Here is a 15865-nt window from a genome sequence, read left to right as displayed (position 1 = left end):
AGAGTTGGCAGTGGATTAGATATCAATGGCAAACAAGAGAGAGGAGCTTAGGATGATAATGAGGTTGCAAGGCTGGGTCAATCTTGGGAGTTTCTAGCTACACAGCAGAGAGCTGTCCAGGACAAAGGGCTTGGATTCAACCCCAGATACAAACGGTTCAAAAGACTGAGTAAATGTGGCCTCTACTTAGCTGGCTGGCTGTTCTGACTTTTCAAGAGTTGGAGCTCTAGAGGTAAAGAATCTCTCTCTGAAGAGAAAACCCCCCACAAAGCCAGGATTCTGGTTACTGACTGGATGGTCTTATCAGGGGGGAAAATGCAGTCGAGTATCTTCTCTAGTATGATTCTGGGTTGTTAAGATCATATTCCCCTCACTGAAAGATCTGATGTTTAAACCTAAAGTCTCTAGGCAAAAAGAGAAAGTAGAATCTACCTTTTCTTCTTAGGGAAAGAGGCACTATCTCAGATGAGGACTTCAGCACAAGCTAGAGCTTGTAGGGTAACATTTTACAACAGGGTGCCCAGTGAAACAATAATTACTAATCACCATGAGAACAGTGCCTACCAGGAACAGTAAGATTAGCTGTTCAATGTAGGGTAAGCTTAACATCGGAATTTCTTGGCACCATGAAATTCTCTGGGAACTCTTTTGAATAATTTCAATGATCTCTAATGATAATTTGTAACTTCAAAGGGTTTTAATAGGCACCCATCCTATTTTTTCAGCATATGTAAACATAATGATAATAGCAGATGGTACTTATAGCAATCATTAATGTTTACAAAACTTTTTACATGTATCATCTCACTCAATCCTCACAATGATGAGGTAAATTTTATAGATATTATTGGTCTAGTTTTACAGATGGGGTATGGAAGGGCAGACAAATTAAGTGACTTGCTTAAGGTCAAACAGCTAATTAGTATTAGGGTTGCAACTCAAACCTAATCCTGTCCCATGGCTCCATTTACCATTTTTCTTTTGTGAAAGCTAAATAGCACTGAATGAAATTCTGGAATGTTTGTTATTACCCTCAATGCCTAGCACAGTGCCTGATACTTGGAAGTAGCTGCTTGTTGTTTGCCCTTCATTTTCAAGGAGGGTCATGACACCAGGGTGATGTCAGGACTTGCACTGAATTTGGATTTAAGCAAGGGAGAGCTGTGGAAGGTCACCAACCTAACTCTCTCCTCCACAGCCATCTGGGTCAGTGCTCTATCCACTTTACCACCTAGTTACCAAATGCTAGTTGACTGAAAAGCGTTCTCTGAGGATTAAGGAATGATTCTGAAATGGATTTGGGTGACTTCATCAAATAATATTACAGGGTTTGAACCTTAAAAATTATCCAGTTATCTGCTTCTTTGTCACTTACTAGAAGCTGACCAATCCCTAGTGAGTACTAGTGATGAGAACTGAACCCAGGTCTGTCCAATGGCTCCATTTATCAAGTCCTTTTTTTTAATGAAGGCAAAATGGTGTTATGTAAGATCCTAGGATGAAGTCCCACATGTACAGAATTGTTCTATTCTTATGTAATGAGAGATATTAATTGCATAAGCCCTCTAGTTAAGGATGGGTTTCTTTTAATATTTAATGTACATCATTTCTAGCCTCTTTTTTCTTCAGCATATAAAGCAATATGCTTTTCCTTCTGAAAGTCACTAATATGCACCAGATGATATTTTGGGGTGGTTTTGTTTTGAAAAGAGCACTGATCTTGGTATTGGGCGGATCTGAGTTCAAGTCCAGGCTCTGATATTTGCTGTCTCTGTAGCTCTAGGAAAGTCACTAAACCTCAAGTTTGATAAAAATTGTTACAGGGGCAGCTAGGTGGTGCAGTGGATAGAGCACCAGCCCTGGAGTCAGGAGTACCTGAGTTCAAATCCTGCCTCAGACACTTACTAGCTGACTAGCAGACAAACTTACTAGCTGTATGAACCTGGGCAAGTCACTTAACCTCAATTGCCTCACTAAAAAAAAAAAAAATGTTACAAACCCTTTAGCAATGTCACAACTGCAGCAAAACCACAAGTTAATAAATGCCTGTTGACCTGTTATTTCAAATATAGACTGAAAACCCAACAGGTGTAATAAAAAAAACCATATTTTTAAAAGTGAAACATAAAATCTGCACAGTGCTATTCCTTCACAGATGTCAACAACCTCAGTTTCTTTATCTGTAAAATGGAAATAATATAATATCTCCTATCTCACAGGGTTGTTATGAGGATCAAATGAAATACTGTCATTATTGTTAATATTGTTATTTTTATTATTACTTGTCGCTCTGTTTGCCTGAGGGATTCTTAGTAATCTGAACTTGACCATCTGCTTTAGGAATTCCATCCGAAGAAAAAAAAACTTGCTGCCTCATGGGTGACTTTTCAGAAATCAAGTTTGTTTCTGGGTTCCATTAGTGTAGTGAATCAGTCTTTATCTCTTCTTAGGATGGTTATCCAAATCACTCTGGATTTACTATTTCATTCTCGAGTATGATACAACTTCTGGGATGAAGCTGGAGCCCTGTAATCTGAGACTGAATTCTGGCATGTGTGTGTGTTTGTATGTATACCCAGTATATATAGATATATAGATATAGATATAGATATGTATACACACACATATATGTGTGTGTATATGCACACATATGTATACATATACACACATACACAAATATATTTTATATTGCCCTCTATTAGTCAATATTTACACAAGCTCTGTGTCTAAGGTTGAGTTCCATAGATTAGGTTAAGAACACTGCTTTCATAGCTTAGGGCCCCTGAGCCGGAATCTCACTAAATTTCACCTAATTTGTACTAATGTAACCTCAGGTTGCAGGGATAGAAGTATAGCGACTGGACCTGTGATTTCACTGGCAGAGGGAACTACCAGGTTTGGAAATGTATCCAGAAAAAGGAGCTGATACTCTTACTCCACTCTACACTAGTCATGTGCCTAGAGCATTGTGTTCAGTTCTGAGAAGGCTTGGGAATAGGAGTTAATATGAGAGCTATCTTCTAACTTTAGAAGGACTTTCTTCAGGAAGAATAATTAGACTTTATCTAGTTTCAGAGGTCAGAATCAGGACCAAAGGGTAGAAGTTATAGAGAAGATTTCAGTTCAATGTAAGGAAGGATCTCTTCACATCTTATTTCAATGGAGCTCAGATAGAAATGATGCTAGGACAGGTCATTACATTGTTATTCTTTCATATTTAATATTCTTATGACTATTGTCCAGGGAGATAAAATGATTGCTTTTTGGAATTGAATTAAAGTATTAGAATATGGGTTCATCTTCTGTTAACTCATAAACAACATTCTTTGGACAATTCTGGTGGTGCAATTTAATTATTCTTGGAGCATTTATAAGTAAGAGACATGGCTATAGGGCCAAGACTTGTTTTTGTCCTCTGCTAGGTTTCCTTTGCCCACTTAATTTTGCTCTATTTTGCTAAATTGGATCCTCTGTAATTCTTGCCTCTCATATAGTTTTTTACAGTCATTTTATGGTATTCCTTTGTAACTCTGTTATACTCAAGAGAACAGCTGGGAAATGATTAATTCTCAGTTGGTACCAATGGTTGAATAATACTGTTCCTTGGGCACAGCATTACATCTGTCTCCTCTGCACAGGCAGTCCCCTATGCCTAGAATGCTTGTCCTTCCTCACTTCTTAGGATCCCTGTTTTCCTTCAAAGCTCATTTTAATAGTTAACTCCCTTATGCCCTCTTTCCTTATAACCCTTGGTTGGTGATGACAGGGTGTGGGGGTTGCTATAGAGAAAATGAAGGTAAAAGGATCAGTCCAGTTCCACAGGAAAAAAATGCCCTGTGTGTTGGGATTGGTGCCAGGTGATTAGGGGTAAATGGGAATGTCTCCTCGCTTGATTCTCATCTCTAACCTTCACTTCCCCTTCGGTTTCTTCCCTCCCTCCAGACTCTGCATAGGGCTTCCCCAGTCAGAAAATGCACCAAGTCTATCATTAAATGCTTTCATGGGGACTTATATGTTTCTGCCACCTGCCTCTACTCTTCCTATCCATCACTTTAATTTTCTCTTGGAGAAACCTTAAGAACTCAGTTAGAAAGCCTTTTGAGAAGCTGAATGTAATATTAACAATGTTGATGAAAAGCCAAAAAATTATACTGCTCTCACTGCAGGAAGCTATCCTTCTGGGTACCATATAGTCACATAATTCTTTAAAGAAAAACTATCATGTCAAGCTATTGGCATTCCATTCTCCAACAATAAAAAGAAATACTTTAAATTATACTGAAGAAATATTCAAATTTGGAAGGTAATGATATCAAGTTAGTAGTTATGCTGGCCAGTAATCTAATCCCATATGCTTACTTTAATTATCTATTTGTTGGGGCAGTATGGGAAAAAGAACAATGGCTCCAAAGTCAGAGGAACTGGGTTCAAGTCCTGCTACTTAATATTTATTGGTTAATTAAATTCCTTTCCAGGTCCTTTGATGAGATAGGTAACACAAGTATTATTATTTGTTATTTTAGAAATGAAGAATCAGAGGCACAGAGAGATTTTGTGCCCGAGATCACACTTTATCTCACTGATCCTCAATTTCCTCATTTATGAAATGGGAAATAATAATACTCAGGTTATCTATTTAGTCACAGGATTTTAGTCCCCTTCCATCTAGCCCAACTTTCTCATTTAACGGATTAGGAAACTGAAGGCCAGAGAAATCAAATGTTTTGCCCCAAGTCACATAGTAGACAGCAACAGAACTGATTCAAAACTAGGGCTTCTGACTCCAAATACAGTATTCTTTTCCATTTTATCATGTTCCCTCCTTACAAGGTTGTTGTAAGGAAAGTATGTTGGAAACTTTAAGTGATATATAACTGTGAGTTGTTATTCTGTAACACCTGAACATATGGCAGATTTAAAAATTGCAGTTATTATATATATTTCTTACAGTAGCATTGCTTACAAGTAGGTAGTCAATGAATTTCTCCATTGAAATCCCCCTTCAGTACTTCATTTTCATTGTCGGTAAGTGATCCTTGGTTCTTGAAAATTATACCAGTCAAGTACAGGTTCTGCAAGGTCTTACCAAGCTGGGACAAGCTTTGAGTGTGGGTCTGGTGATAGACAATATTCTGTTGACCAAGGACCAACTTCTCTAAGTTGGCAAAGCCTTCTCACTACACTGGTCACACAGTGCTGAATTTTTCAGCCACTATAATTCCGAAAGAGTATTTACTAAATCATTAAAACCCAAAAAGGCTGCTCTCTTTCAATGGAGATCAATGAGATAATGAAGTATATAGGCAATGATTAAAATAGTCAATTGACATTTTCTGTTTAGTGTATTAAATTACAGAGGTATGAGAGAAATTATTGTTTTCTATTAATAACCAATTATTGAGATCTTTGCTTTTTTTACTTCCTCATTCAAAGAAAAATCAGCCCTTGTAGGTCATTTGTTGTTGTTTGTCCTCCATTAATACTCAAAGAGGACCATGACATCAGGAAGGTGATGTCATGACTTGCAGTGAATTGGATTTAAGTGAGACAAGGCTATGCAAAGTCACCAGCCTCACTTTCTGCTGCAGAGACATCTGGGTCCAGTGGCAAGAAATAGATCAGGAAGACTGGAGATGACCCAGATACGATGGGAGACCATGGCCTTTTGAAGCTAAGGTCTTTCACAGGTCTCAGTTTGCCTGAGGCTAAGGGCATTCAGTGATTACAGCTAGGTGTTGTTGTTGTTGTTGTTATTTGTCCTTCATTCTCAAAGAGGATCATGACATCAGTGATGCCATGACTTGCACTGAATTGGATTTAAGGGAGAGCTATGCAAGGGGCATTCAGGGAAGACCAGCACCTCTGGTGTCAGAGGTTTCCAAGTCTTTTTTGGGGCTGTACATCCACCTTTGGGGTCCACCTTTCACCCAGCTCACACCTGTGGCTCCAAGAAGCTATAGCATGTGTAATGGCCACACCCTGGCAAAACCTTCTTGGCAGGCTGGCTAAACCAGGTTGAGGGTAACTAATAGGTCTCAAACATCTTGGTCAGTTAGGGGATTGTCTACCCCAAGCATATGAAGACTTCCCCTGGCAGAATGGGAAGATGAGAACAATTTGTCCCAACATCCATGAAGGTGCTATGGAGAACTTAAAGCCTGGTCAAGCCATGGAAGAGGCCAAGGTCATCTACTGCACCCTGAGCTATCCACAGTCTTCTGTACTTTTGTCTTGCCACTGACCTTCACTAGTTGTGGAAGAGAGACTGAGGCTGGTGACATTGTGTGACGCTGCCTCACTTAAGTATAATTCACATACTATCAAGACATCAAGATATCATTGTTCCTCTTCCAACATGAAGGATGAACAACATTAAGTTACCTGTTTCTATTCTATCCTTTCTTAAGCCAATATATATTTGTAATTTATTGTAGCACAACAAAACATTGGTAGTTTCATTTTTTTGTAAGTGAACTAAAAATTCTCTTGCTTAAAGAAGTAGGGATTAAAAATCACATTTAAAAAGTGAATCTCACCTTATCCTATTTGTATTTACAGTAGTGTGTCTAATTGATATTTGAACTTAAGAGTAAGGAAGACCAGGGCAGCTAGGTGGTGCAGTGATAAAGCACCCGCCCTGGATTCAGGAGTACCTGAGTTCAAATCTGGCCTCAGACACTTGACACAAGCTGTGTAACCCTGGGCAAGTCATTTAACCCCCATTGGCCCACAAAAAAGAAAAAAAGAAAAAAAAAGAGTAAGGAGGACCAGGGTTCAGATCTTGCCTCTGGCGCTTCAAAAAAAAAAAATCCTAAAATCACCTAATTTTAGAGAGACCTCGGTGGTCATTTGGTCCAATACAGAGAGTTAAGAAAGGCTTTCCTACTGCAGCATATCCAGAAAATAGTCATCTACCTGCTGTTTGAAGACCTCCAATGAGGGGGAACCTACCAACTCTTGAAGGAGCCTATTCCACTTTAGGGTTTGGGGGATGTCTTTGAGATATAAACCAAGCAGTGGTAATGCTGAATCAGAGGATGTGAACAATTTTATAGGCCTTTGGGCATAGTTCCAAACTGTTCTCCAGAATGGATCAAACAGATTATCAAATGACCAGACTAATTAATTTGTCCATCCTGCTGGCCACACAATAAATTAAATTATGGTAAGATGAGATGGTTGAGTTGAAGAATCTGTGAACTAAATTCACCATTTCTGCTATGCTGGAGTCCAAAATGATGGAAATTTTAAAACATAATTTTTTAATGTGTTCTATGATGATCAAAGATTTGTAGTAGTAAAATGACATTTAACAAGTAACACAGCACAAACCCAGTCACCCTCGACCCTCATTATTTATTCCCATCTTGGCACTGAAGGATTAGAAGAGCAATGCAGACATCTGAGAGATACCATCCATGTGTGATTGTTTTGGTCCTTTGGGTGCTGTCCAGAGAAAAGGACAACTGAGATCTAAAAGCCTTTGCTTTTCTTTATTATCTTCCTTGGATGGCAAAATGGAGTAATTGACAACATAAATCTGCTCAGAAATAGTCATACCCCCCAAAAAGAACACTCGTGTTAAAATCAGTTATACCATGTCCTTTCTTCATATAGGAAATTTCTTCGAGGTAAATGTCACAGACCCTTCTTCCATGTATCCAATTCCAGGGAATATTCTTCTACCCAATTCTGACATAAGAACCCCTGTTTCTGAATTAAAAGACCTTCCTTGATGTCTCATAAAGAACTTAATGCCACAGACTGAGACTGCAAGGACTAATAGAAGGGACACTGAACCTGAGCAAGTCCCAGACTCAAATAACATCTCTGGTGTTTGCAGTATGATCCTAAGCCATTTCTCCTCTCGGCCTCGGTTTCCCCATCTGTAAAATGGAAATGATAATGTCCTCAGTGCCTACTCCACAGAGTCATCAGAAGAAAGGGCACACTTTGCAAACCTTAAAATGCTCTTATTATTCACCAAATTGAGCGGTGACTGCATAACTTCCTGGAATATATTTCGGAAAGAAGATTTCTTAGGGTTATTTTTGTGTGTATGGTTTTTTTCTTCCTTATAATTTGTCATTTCAGTCTTATCATACAGCTTCACACAACTTCATTGGAGAAAAATATGAAACAAACCTAAGGTTATCAAGCTAAAATGCAAAAAGAATTAAATACAAATTTATTACAGATGGATTACAATTTGATTATGGCACTCTGCTTTTCCGATTGCAACAGCCAGACTCTGGCCAGATGCAGGCTTTAACATCCAAATCAAACAAAAATCAAACAAAAGGCCTCTTTGGGGATCTTTCCACCAATTTCCAATATGATGTTTTAAGATGCTTTCAAATACCTATTTTCCTGCCATGTCTGTTTTTTATTTCCCCCCCCCCCACTAGCCATGCTTACTTCAATTCCTTTGAGCTGGGACTTGTTTTGCCTTATATCCTTTCATTTAACATCTTGTACATGGGAAACAAAAGACTTTCTGTTTCTGTTCATTTGTGGAAATTCCTTTAGATTTCAGGAATTCAAAATTTTTGTTTAAAAAGCAGACGCTTTTAATTTAGAGTCCGGATGATGCCTTTGGTTTTCAATCTACTACAAAGGACTATGAAATACCACATGAAGAGTCCCGTATAGTTTATATATTGATTCTAGTGAGTCATTAAGCAGATTTTCTTAATCAATGAGCCATTCATTTTGCCTTAAATTGTTCTACAGGAATCTATTGGAAGTTCCTTCTATGTCCCTACCTTCAATACCCTTAGTAACTAACTTTATCATCAGCTAAGTCTTCCATGATGTTTTCTTTTTCAGTTCACTTCAAGGTCACGAGATGTCGGCTTAGCAGTTTCCAGATATCGTATTACTTTTCTCTTTGTTTCATGGGTTATTATGGCCAGGGAATCCATTACGCAGTGACCAAACTCGTGGTGACCAAACTCTTTTTGCCAGGCTTAACTAGCCTTTGTAGGTGGGACGGATCTGAGAACCCAGGGTTATCATGATGCCACAATAATACACTCACTGGAGGAAGACTTTCATGAAAGAACTCCAAAGTGTTGGGTGAATGTTCTGTGGTGGATTTGGGGAGAACATGGACAAGAACTGCATAGAATAAGAAAGAGTAGAGAAGTTCGATAATATTGCAATGGAGGGACCAGCCACAATAGGAAGAAAACAGGAGCACAACTTACCAGAGTTTCCGCTTTCCCTCTCTAAAATGGGTCCTTGAAAGGTTGTTGGTTGTTTGACATGGAGAGAGAGGGTGATGTCATGATTTGCAGTGAATTAAGTGAGCGAGGGCAGCTGTGCAAGGTGACCAACCTCACTCTCTCCTCCTGAGCCATTTGGGTCCAGTGGCAAGATACATAGCAGGACAACTGGAGATGACCCTAATGGAGTGGGAGACCCAGGCCCTTTAAACTAAGGCTTTTTGCAGGTCTGTTTGTCTGAGGCAACGCCCATTCAGTGACTTAGGCTAGGTAAGAAAAACCAAGGTTTGGTTAACCCAGGGGCCAAGATCAATTTGCAACTCCCTTGAAATAGCTTCCTGGTTGGTTGCCTGTGGTCATATCGACCTGACTTTCTGGTCACCTAAGAGCATAAAAAAGGCCCATTCATAAGGTATAACAGAATACCAGCATGAGTCAGACCTGCCTCTAATACACCAGAAATATCTAGATACAATCACTGGCCTCTTTCAGAGGAGATAAAAATGCTAAATCCTTCTTGGTACTGAGTCAAGATGAGCTCCTCACACCACTCTTTTCCATACATTATCCCCCTCTGGTGGATCAAAACCTGGCAAAAATGGATAAGGTACTAGCCTTTAAGTGGCTTTAATGGATAAGGTACCACCCTAGAGTCCTAGGACTTCATTTGGTTTCTAGAAAAGCAAAGCCTTTCCCTCCTTGATTCTCAGGTCCACTCCTTTTTGGTTTCTGGTGCAAATTTCTGTCTCTGTAGCGAAATTACTTTTAGCTGTTGATGAACCTCTGTCCATAAGAAGAGAGAGATGGTGTGATGTCATGAAAAGAGCCCTGGCCGGAGTCAAACTTGAGTCTCAGTTCTACTAATTATCTATGTAACTTCATTACTGTTTGTTGTTGTTGTTTGTCCTTAGTTCTCAAAGAGGACCATGACTTGTACTGAATTGGATTTGTGTCATCAACCTCACTCTCTCCTTCCCAGAGCCATCTGGGTCCACTGGCAAGATATAGCTCAGGACGACTGGATGTTTAAGGCAATTGGGGTTAAGTGACTTGCCCTGGGTCATACAACTAATAAGTGTCTGAGGTGACATTTGTTGTTTTGTTTTGTTTTTGTGGGGCAATGGGGGTTAAGTGACTTGCCCAAGGTCACACAGCTAGTGAGTGTCCAGTGTCTGAGGCCAGATTTGAACTCAGGTCCTCCTGAATCCACGGCCAGTGATTTATCCATTGTGCCACCTAGCTGCCCCTCCTGAGGTGAGATTTGAACTCAGGTCTTCCTAACTTCAGGCCAGTGCTCTATCTACTGTACCACCTAGCTGCCCCATGTAACTTCATTATTTTTGTGTGTCTAAGGCAGAATGTAAGCTCCCTGAGGACAAGGACTATTTCTGGGTTTTTGTTTTTTCTTTCTTCACTCTTAACAAAGTGCCTTGCCCATAGTAGGGCAGGCCCTCAATAAATATGGTTGAATTAAATGAAGTCCCTTTGTCACTCCAGGCCTCCGTTTCTTCATTATTAAAATGAGGGGAATGGAGCAGCTAGGTGGCACAGTGGATAAAGCACCAGTCCTGGAGTCAGGAGTACCTGAGTTCAAATCCAGCTTCAGACACTTGACACTTACTATATGTGTGACCCTGGGCAAGTCACTTAACCCCAATTGCCTCACCAAAAAACAAACAAACAAACAAAAAACCAAATCATATCAGTAAAATGAGGAGAATGGATTAGATTATCTTTAAATTCTCTTCTCCCTCTGTATCCCTGGTCCCTCTCTTTAACCTGAACATTTAAATCCTTCATACAGATTATTTTCTCAACTGGTCTACTCTAGATCAGCTCATCCTATATTCTGTCTTCACTTTTATATATTTTTATATGCCTAGGAACCTTCAGGTAAAAAGCAGAGGAAAAGCAAGGCCTTAGAACTGGCTCAGAAAAACATTGTGGAATGAAGAAGTAAATTTCTCATGAAAATAAAAACCAAGACAATCAAACCACTTCTGTGAAATGTCAAATGGAACTTAGATTTCTAAAGTCCAAATACATTTCTTTAAATTGTTCACAAATGAAAAACATTAAGAAATGCGTGGAAAAGTAAATCTTCATTTAAAAAAGTAAATACTGAAGTTTTGTAAAGATTAAAAAACAAAAAGAATTTCTTATGCTAAAACAGTTCAGAAGGGCCCTGTGAAAGGAACTTGGCTACAATTTGAAAATACTGCAATAACAAGCACATATATAGGATTTAAACAGTTCAGAGTGATGTTGGAGGCAAAAAAAAAGGGTTAATAGAAAAACCTAAGACCCAAGTTCTAATTTAGGTCTGAGCTCTGAAAGGGATTTGGACCCCAGTTAATGGATAATTTAAGATTTGGGAAATAAGTCAGGGCCTAGGTTCTCTTACCCATATTAATCAGTACCCATAACAAGAACATACAGAGGCAGGTCATAAAGACTTTAACAATAACAATGATATACTGACAGGGTATAGAAATTCAAACTGATAAATGAAGATATTTTGAAAACTGAACATGGGAATCAAAAAGTGACATGTGCAGAAAAGGCCAAATTTGCCCCCAGATTCACCTTATGATGTGTAAACCTCAGAAACACACCTCCACGGAAAAAGGTACCCACCTCAGGGGTTGGCTTAGGACCCCAGGAACTCCAAATTAGGATAAGCCCTCCCCTGTACCTCCCTAAGGTGGAGATTAATATAATGAGTCCGATAATCAATTTATCCATACTATAAATATAACTTTCCCTATTCGAGAGATACCTTTCCACTTTTTTGGTTCTCCCCTTGTGATCACTCACAGTATTGCAATAAAACTTGGGAAACTGAGTCACTAAGTCTTGTAATTCTTTTGGGATGACTCACGATCAATTTGACCCTAATTCCATCTTACATCAAGAGGAGGTTAAAATGGCCTTGGTGTAGAGGTTTTAGGGGAAAAAACACTTTCTGGCTTAAAAAGCATTCTCAGACACTTTGTGTCTTGTAGAGTTGGGGAAACGCAGGACTATAGAACCATTGAAGATTGGAGCGACCCAATTTAATCTGTGATGACCCTTTTTGTTTTAGGATTGTGGCAGTTCCAAAGGCAGTTCCACTGATTACTACTGTTTGGGCACACTCAACGCAAGTTCTATAATGAATAAATTTTCCATTCTGATTTAGGTGTAGGACAACCAGTCAGATTGCTGGAGAATCATTCAGCCTTCCATCATTGTCTACAAGAAGCTTGCATTTTGGGGGAGAGTGGAACTTAGAGACAGTTTACACTTTCTTCCATCTTTTTAATGTCTGAGTGTAGGAAATCATATCTGTGTAATCTGGGGGGTACCTCTTCATGAAGTCAACACTGTCTACTCTGTTTAGATTAGTCCTTCATTGACATTAATAGGTCCTTGGTGAATACCTTGTCATAGGAATTTGGAAGACCTTTTAAAAATCCAAATAATTAACCATTTCCTAGGTGCCACAAAGGCTATCAGTCCAAAAGAAAGCAACTTGGGAGAGGGAAGAAAGATAGACAGACACACAGACACACAGAGAGAGAGTCACTTTTCTAAGGTTAGTATTTCATATTTGTCCTGAGACTATAGCATCCAACAACAATACTGAGTGGGTAACAATTAATATTGAGCAAAGGACCACACTCTAGTTTCTTAAGAGTCAACTCTGTACACTGTGACACCTTATGTTGTTTCACATTGTTCTGTAAACACACATTCAAACCAAAAGCACAAAACCACATTTCCCCAAACAAATACAAATTACGTTTTCGCTCATATGTGCCATTCTACTGAACTAGTTAAGTTTAGTAAATTTGAGACAAATGATGCTGTCATATAAGCCACTCCCTGAGAAAAATGAGGAAGTGTTTGCCATTTGAACTATGGTGAAAGAGCAGAAACATATTTTGCTTCTCCTTTTATGTCCAATTCAAAACTATCTGCCTCGTAAAATAAAGCACTCATTTCTGGGTGTTTTTCTGAAAACTGACTGTTTTTCTCAATGAGAATAAACCCAAAGGACTGTAATATCAAATACATCCCATTAAAATATATTTTTAAAAAATAGATAATCAGATTAATGTTATTTTTAATACATCTAATTAAAATCAAGTTCAAAGGTATCCTCTATATTTTTTTGTTTTTGTTTTTGTGTTTTTTAACAACCACAAGTGTTCTTTTTATCAGTTCTTTCTATAGGGGTGCATAGTAAGCTTCCTCATTAGTTCCTTGGGATTGTCTTGGATCATTGCACTGCTGAGAGTAGTTAAGTCATTCACAATTACTCATTGAACAATACTGCTGTCACTATGCACAATGTCCTCTCAGCTCTGCTCACTTCACCATACATCGATGTTCATTAGTCTTTCAAGGTTTTTCAGGGATCATCCTGTTTGTCATTTCCTGTAGCACAAGTCCATTGAACTACAATAATATAACAAAGCTTTTTCCATCATTCCTCAATTGATGGACATTCCCTTGATTCTCAATTCTTAGCCTCCACCAAGAGTTGCTATAAATATTTTTTGTACAATTTTTCTCCCTTTTCTCTTTTTCATGATTACTATTGTTAACTGTTTCCCTTCCATCCTATTCCCTTCCCCATGATGTTTATTCTATTAATCATCTTCTTTCATCCTATCACTCTTCAAAAGGGATTTGCTTCTGTCTGTCCCCTCCCCCACTCTGCCCTTCCTTCTTTTGCCCCTCTCTCTTTATCCCTTTCCCCTCCTATTTTCCTGCAGGGTTAGAGAGATTATTCCCTCCTTGAGCCAATTCTAATGAGATTGAGGTCTTTGAGCCAATTTTGATGAGTGTTAGGCTCATTTACTGCCCAGATTAAATAGATCACTCCACCCAGTTGGGTATGTCTATTAGTCTCTCCTTGGGGGCAGCTCTGATGAGTTTAAGATCTTTGAGCCTTTTCTGATGAGTGTAAAATTCATTTACTGCCCTGCTCCTCTCCCATCTCTTCCCCCACTCCATGAGACTTTTCCTGTTACTTTCATGTAGGATTTTGCTTCTGCCCTTCCCCCTCCCCCAATGAATTTCCTTCACCCCTCAATTTAACCCTAAAGATGTTATCATCTAGCTAAGTGACACAGTGGACAAATCATCACCCCTGGACCCAGGGGGATCCCAGACAAAACCTGGCCTCAGACACAAGACAGTCTCCCACTGTATGACCCCAGGTATGTCCCCCAGCTCCAATTTTTTTTTATGGTTCTCTAGGGTCTTGTATTTGAAAGTCAAATTTGCCATTCAGTTCAGGTCTTTTCATCACAAATATTTGAAAGTCTTCTTTTTCTTTAAAATCCCATTTTTTCCGCTGAAAAATAATGCTGTTTTGCTGGGTAGGTGATTCTTGGTTGTAATCCCATTTCCTTTCCCCTTTGGAATATCATATTCCATACCCTCTGGTCCTTTAATGTAGAAGCTGCTAGATCTTGTGCCATCCCGACTGGGGCTCCACAGTACTTGAATTCTTTCTTTTTGGCAGCTTGCAATATTCTCTCCTTGACCTGAGAGCTCTGGAATTTGGCTATAATATTCCTAGGAGTTTTCTTTTTGGGATCTCTTTCTGGAGGTGATCGGTGGATTCTTTCAATTTCTATTTTAGCTTCTTCCTCTAGAATTTCAGGGCAATTTTCCCTAGGAATATCTTGGAAGATGGTGTCTAAGCTCTTTCCTTGATCATGGTTTTCAGGTAGACCAATAATTTTCAAATGATCTCTCCTGGACCTATTTTCCAGGTCGGCAGTTTTTCCCAGAAGATATTTCACATTGCCCTCTATTTTTTTATTCATTTGGATTTGCTTTATTGTGTCTTGGTTTCTCATAAAGTCACTGGCTTCCATGTATTCAACCCTAATTCTTAGGCAATTATTTTCATCAGAGAGCTTTTGTACCTCCTTTTCCATTTGACTTTTCAAGCTGTTGACTTTTTTCTCATGTCTTTCCTACATTACTATCATTTCTCTTTCCATTTTTTCCTCTACCTCTCTAATTTTATCTTCAAAGTCCTTTTTGAGCCCCTCTATGGCCTGAGACCAATTCGTATTTTTCTTGGAAGCTTTAGATATAAGGGCCCTGATGTTGGCATCTTCCTCTGAGGGTGCCCCTTGGTCTTCCTTGTTACTGAAGAAACTTTCTATGGTCCTCACCTTTCTCTGTCAGCTCATCTTGCCTTTCTTTTACTAGACTTTTAGCTCCTTAAAGTGGGGCACTGTTTCTAGGCTGCAGTATCCCAGGCTTAAGAAGTCCCAGGTGGTATGATTTAAGGAGAATCAGGTTTTTCACTAGCCCAACCTGTTTCCTGGTCCTAGATGACCCCAGACCAACTTGCCAATCAACCAGCTTTGTGTGTTGTGGTTGTTAGCTCTGAAGAGCCTGTGCCCCTCCCCCGCCTGGGCCACTGCTACTCAAGCCTACCACCTGGGTTCTCAGTAGGGGTGTAAAATCCAAGTTCTGCCTTACCACCAGCATAGACCCCTGTAGTCTCCACCCTGCCCAGGGCTCAGCCCACACCAGTCTGTCACCAGACTGTGAGCTTAGTTCCAGACAACACTGGCACTTCAGCTGATTCAGAGGCTCTGGGGGTCTGCTTCTTTAATGAGGCC

Source organism: Dromiciops gliroides, chromosome 3 (genome assembly GCF_019393635.1).
Source record: "Dromiciops gliroides isolate mDroGli1 chromosome 3, mDroGli1.pri, whole genome shotgun sequence".
Taxonomy (NCBI): Eukaryota; Metazoa; Chordata; class Mammalia; order Microbiotheria; family Microbiotheriidae; genus Dromiciops; species Dromiciops gliroides.
This window is presented reverse-complemented; position numbering follows the sequence as displayed.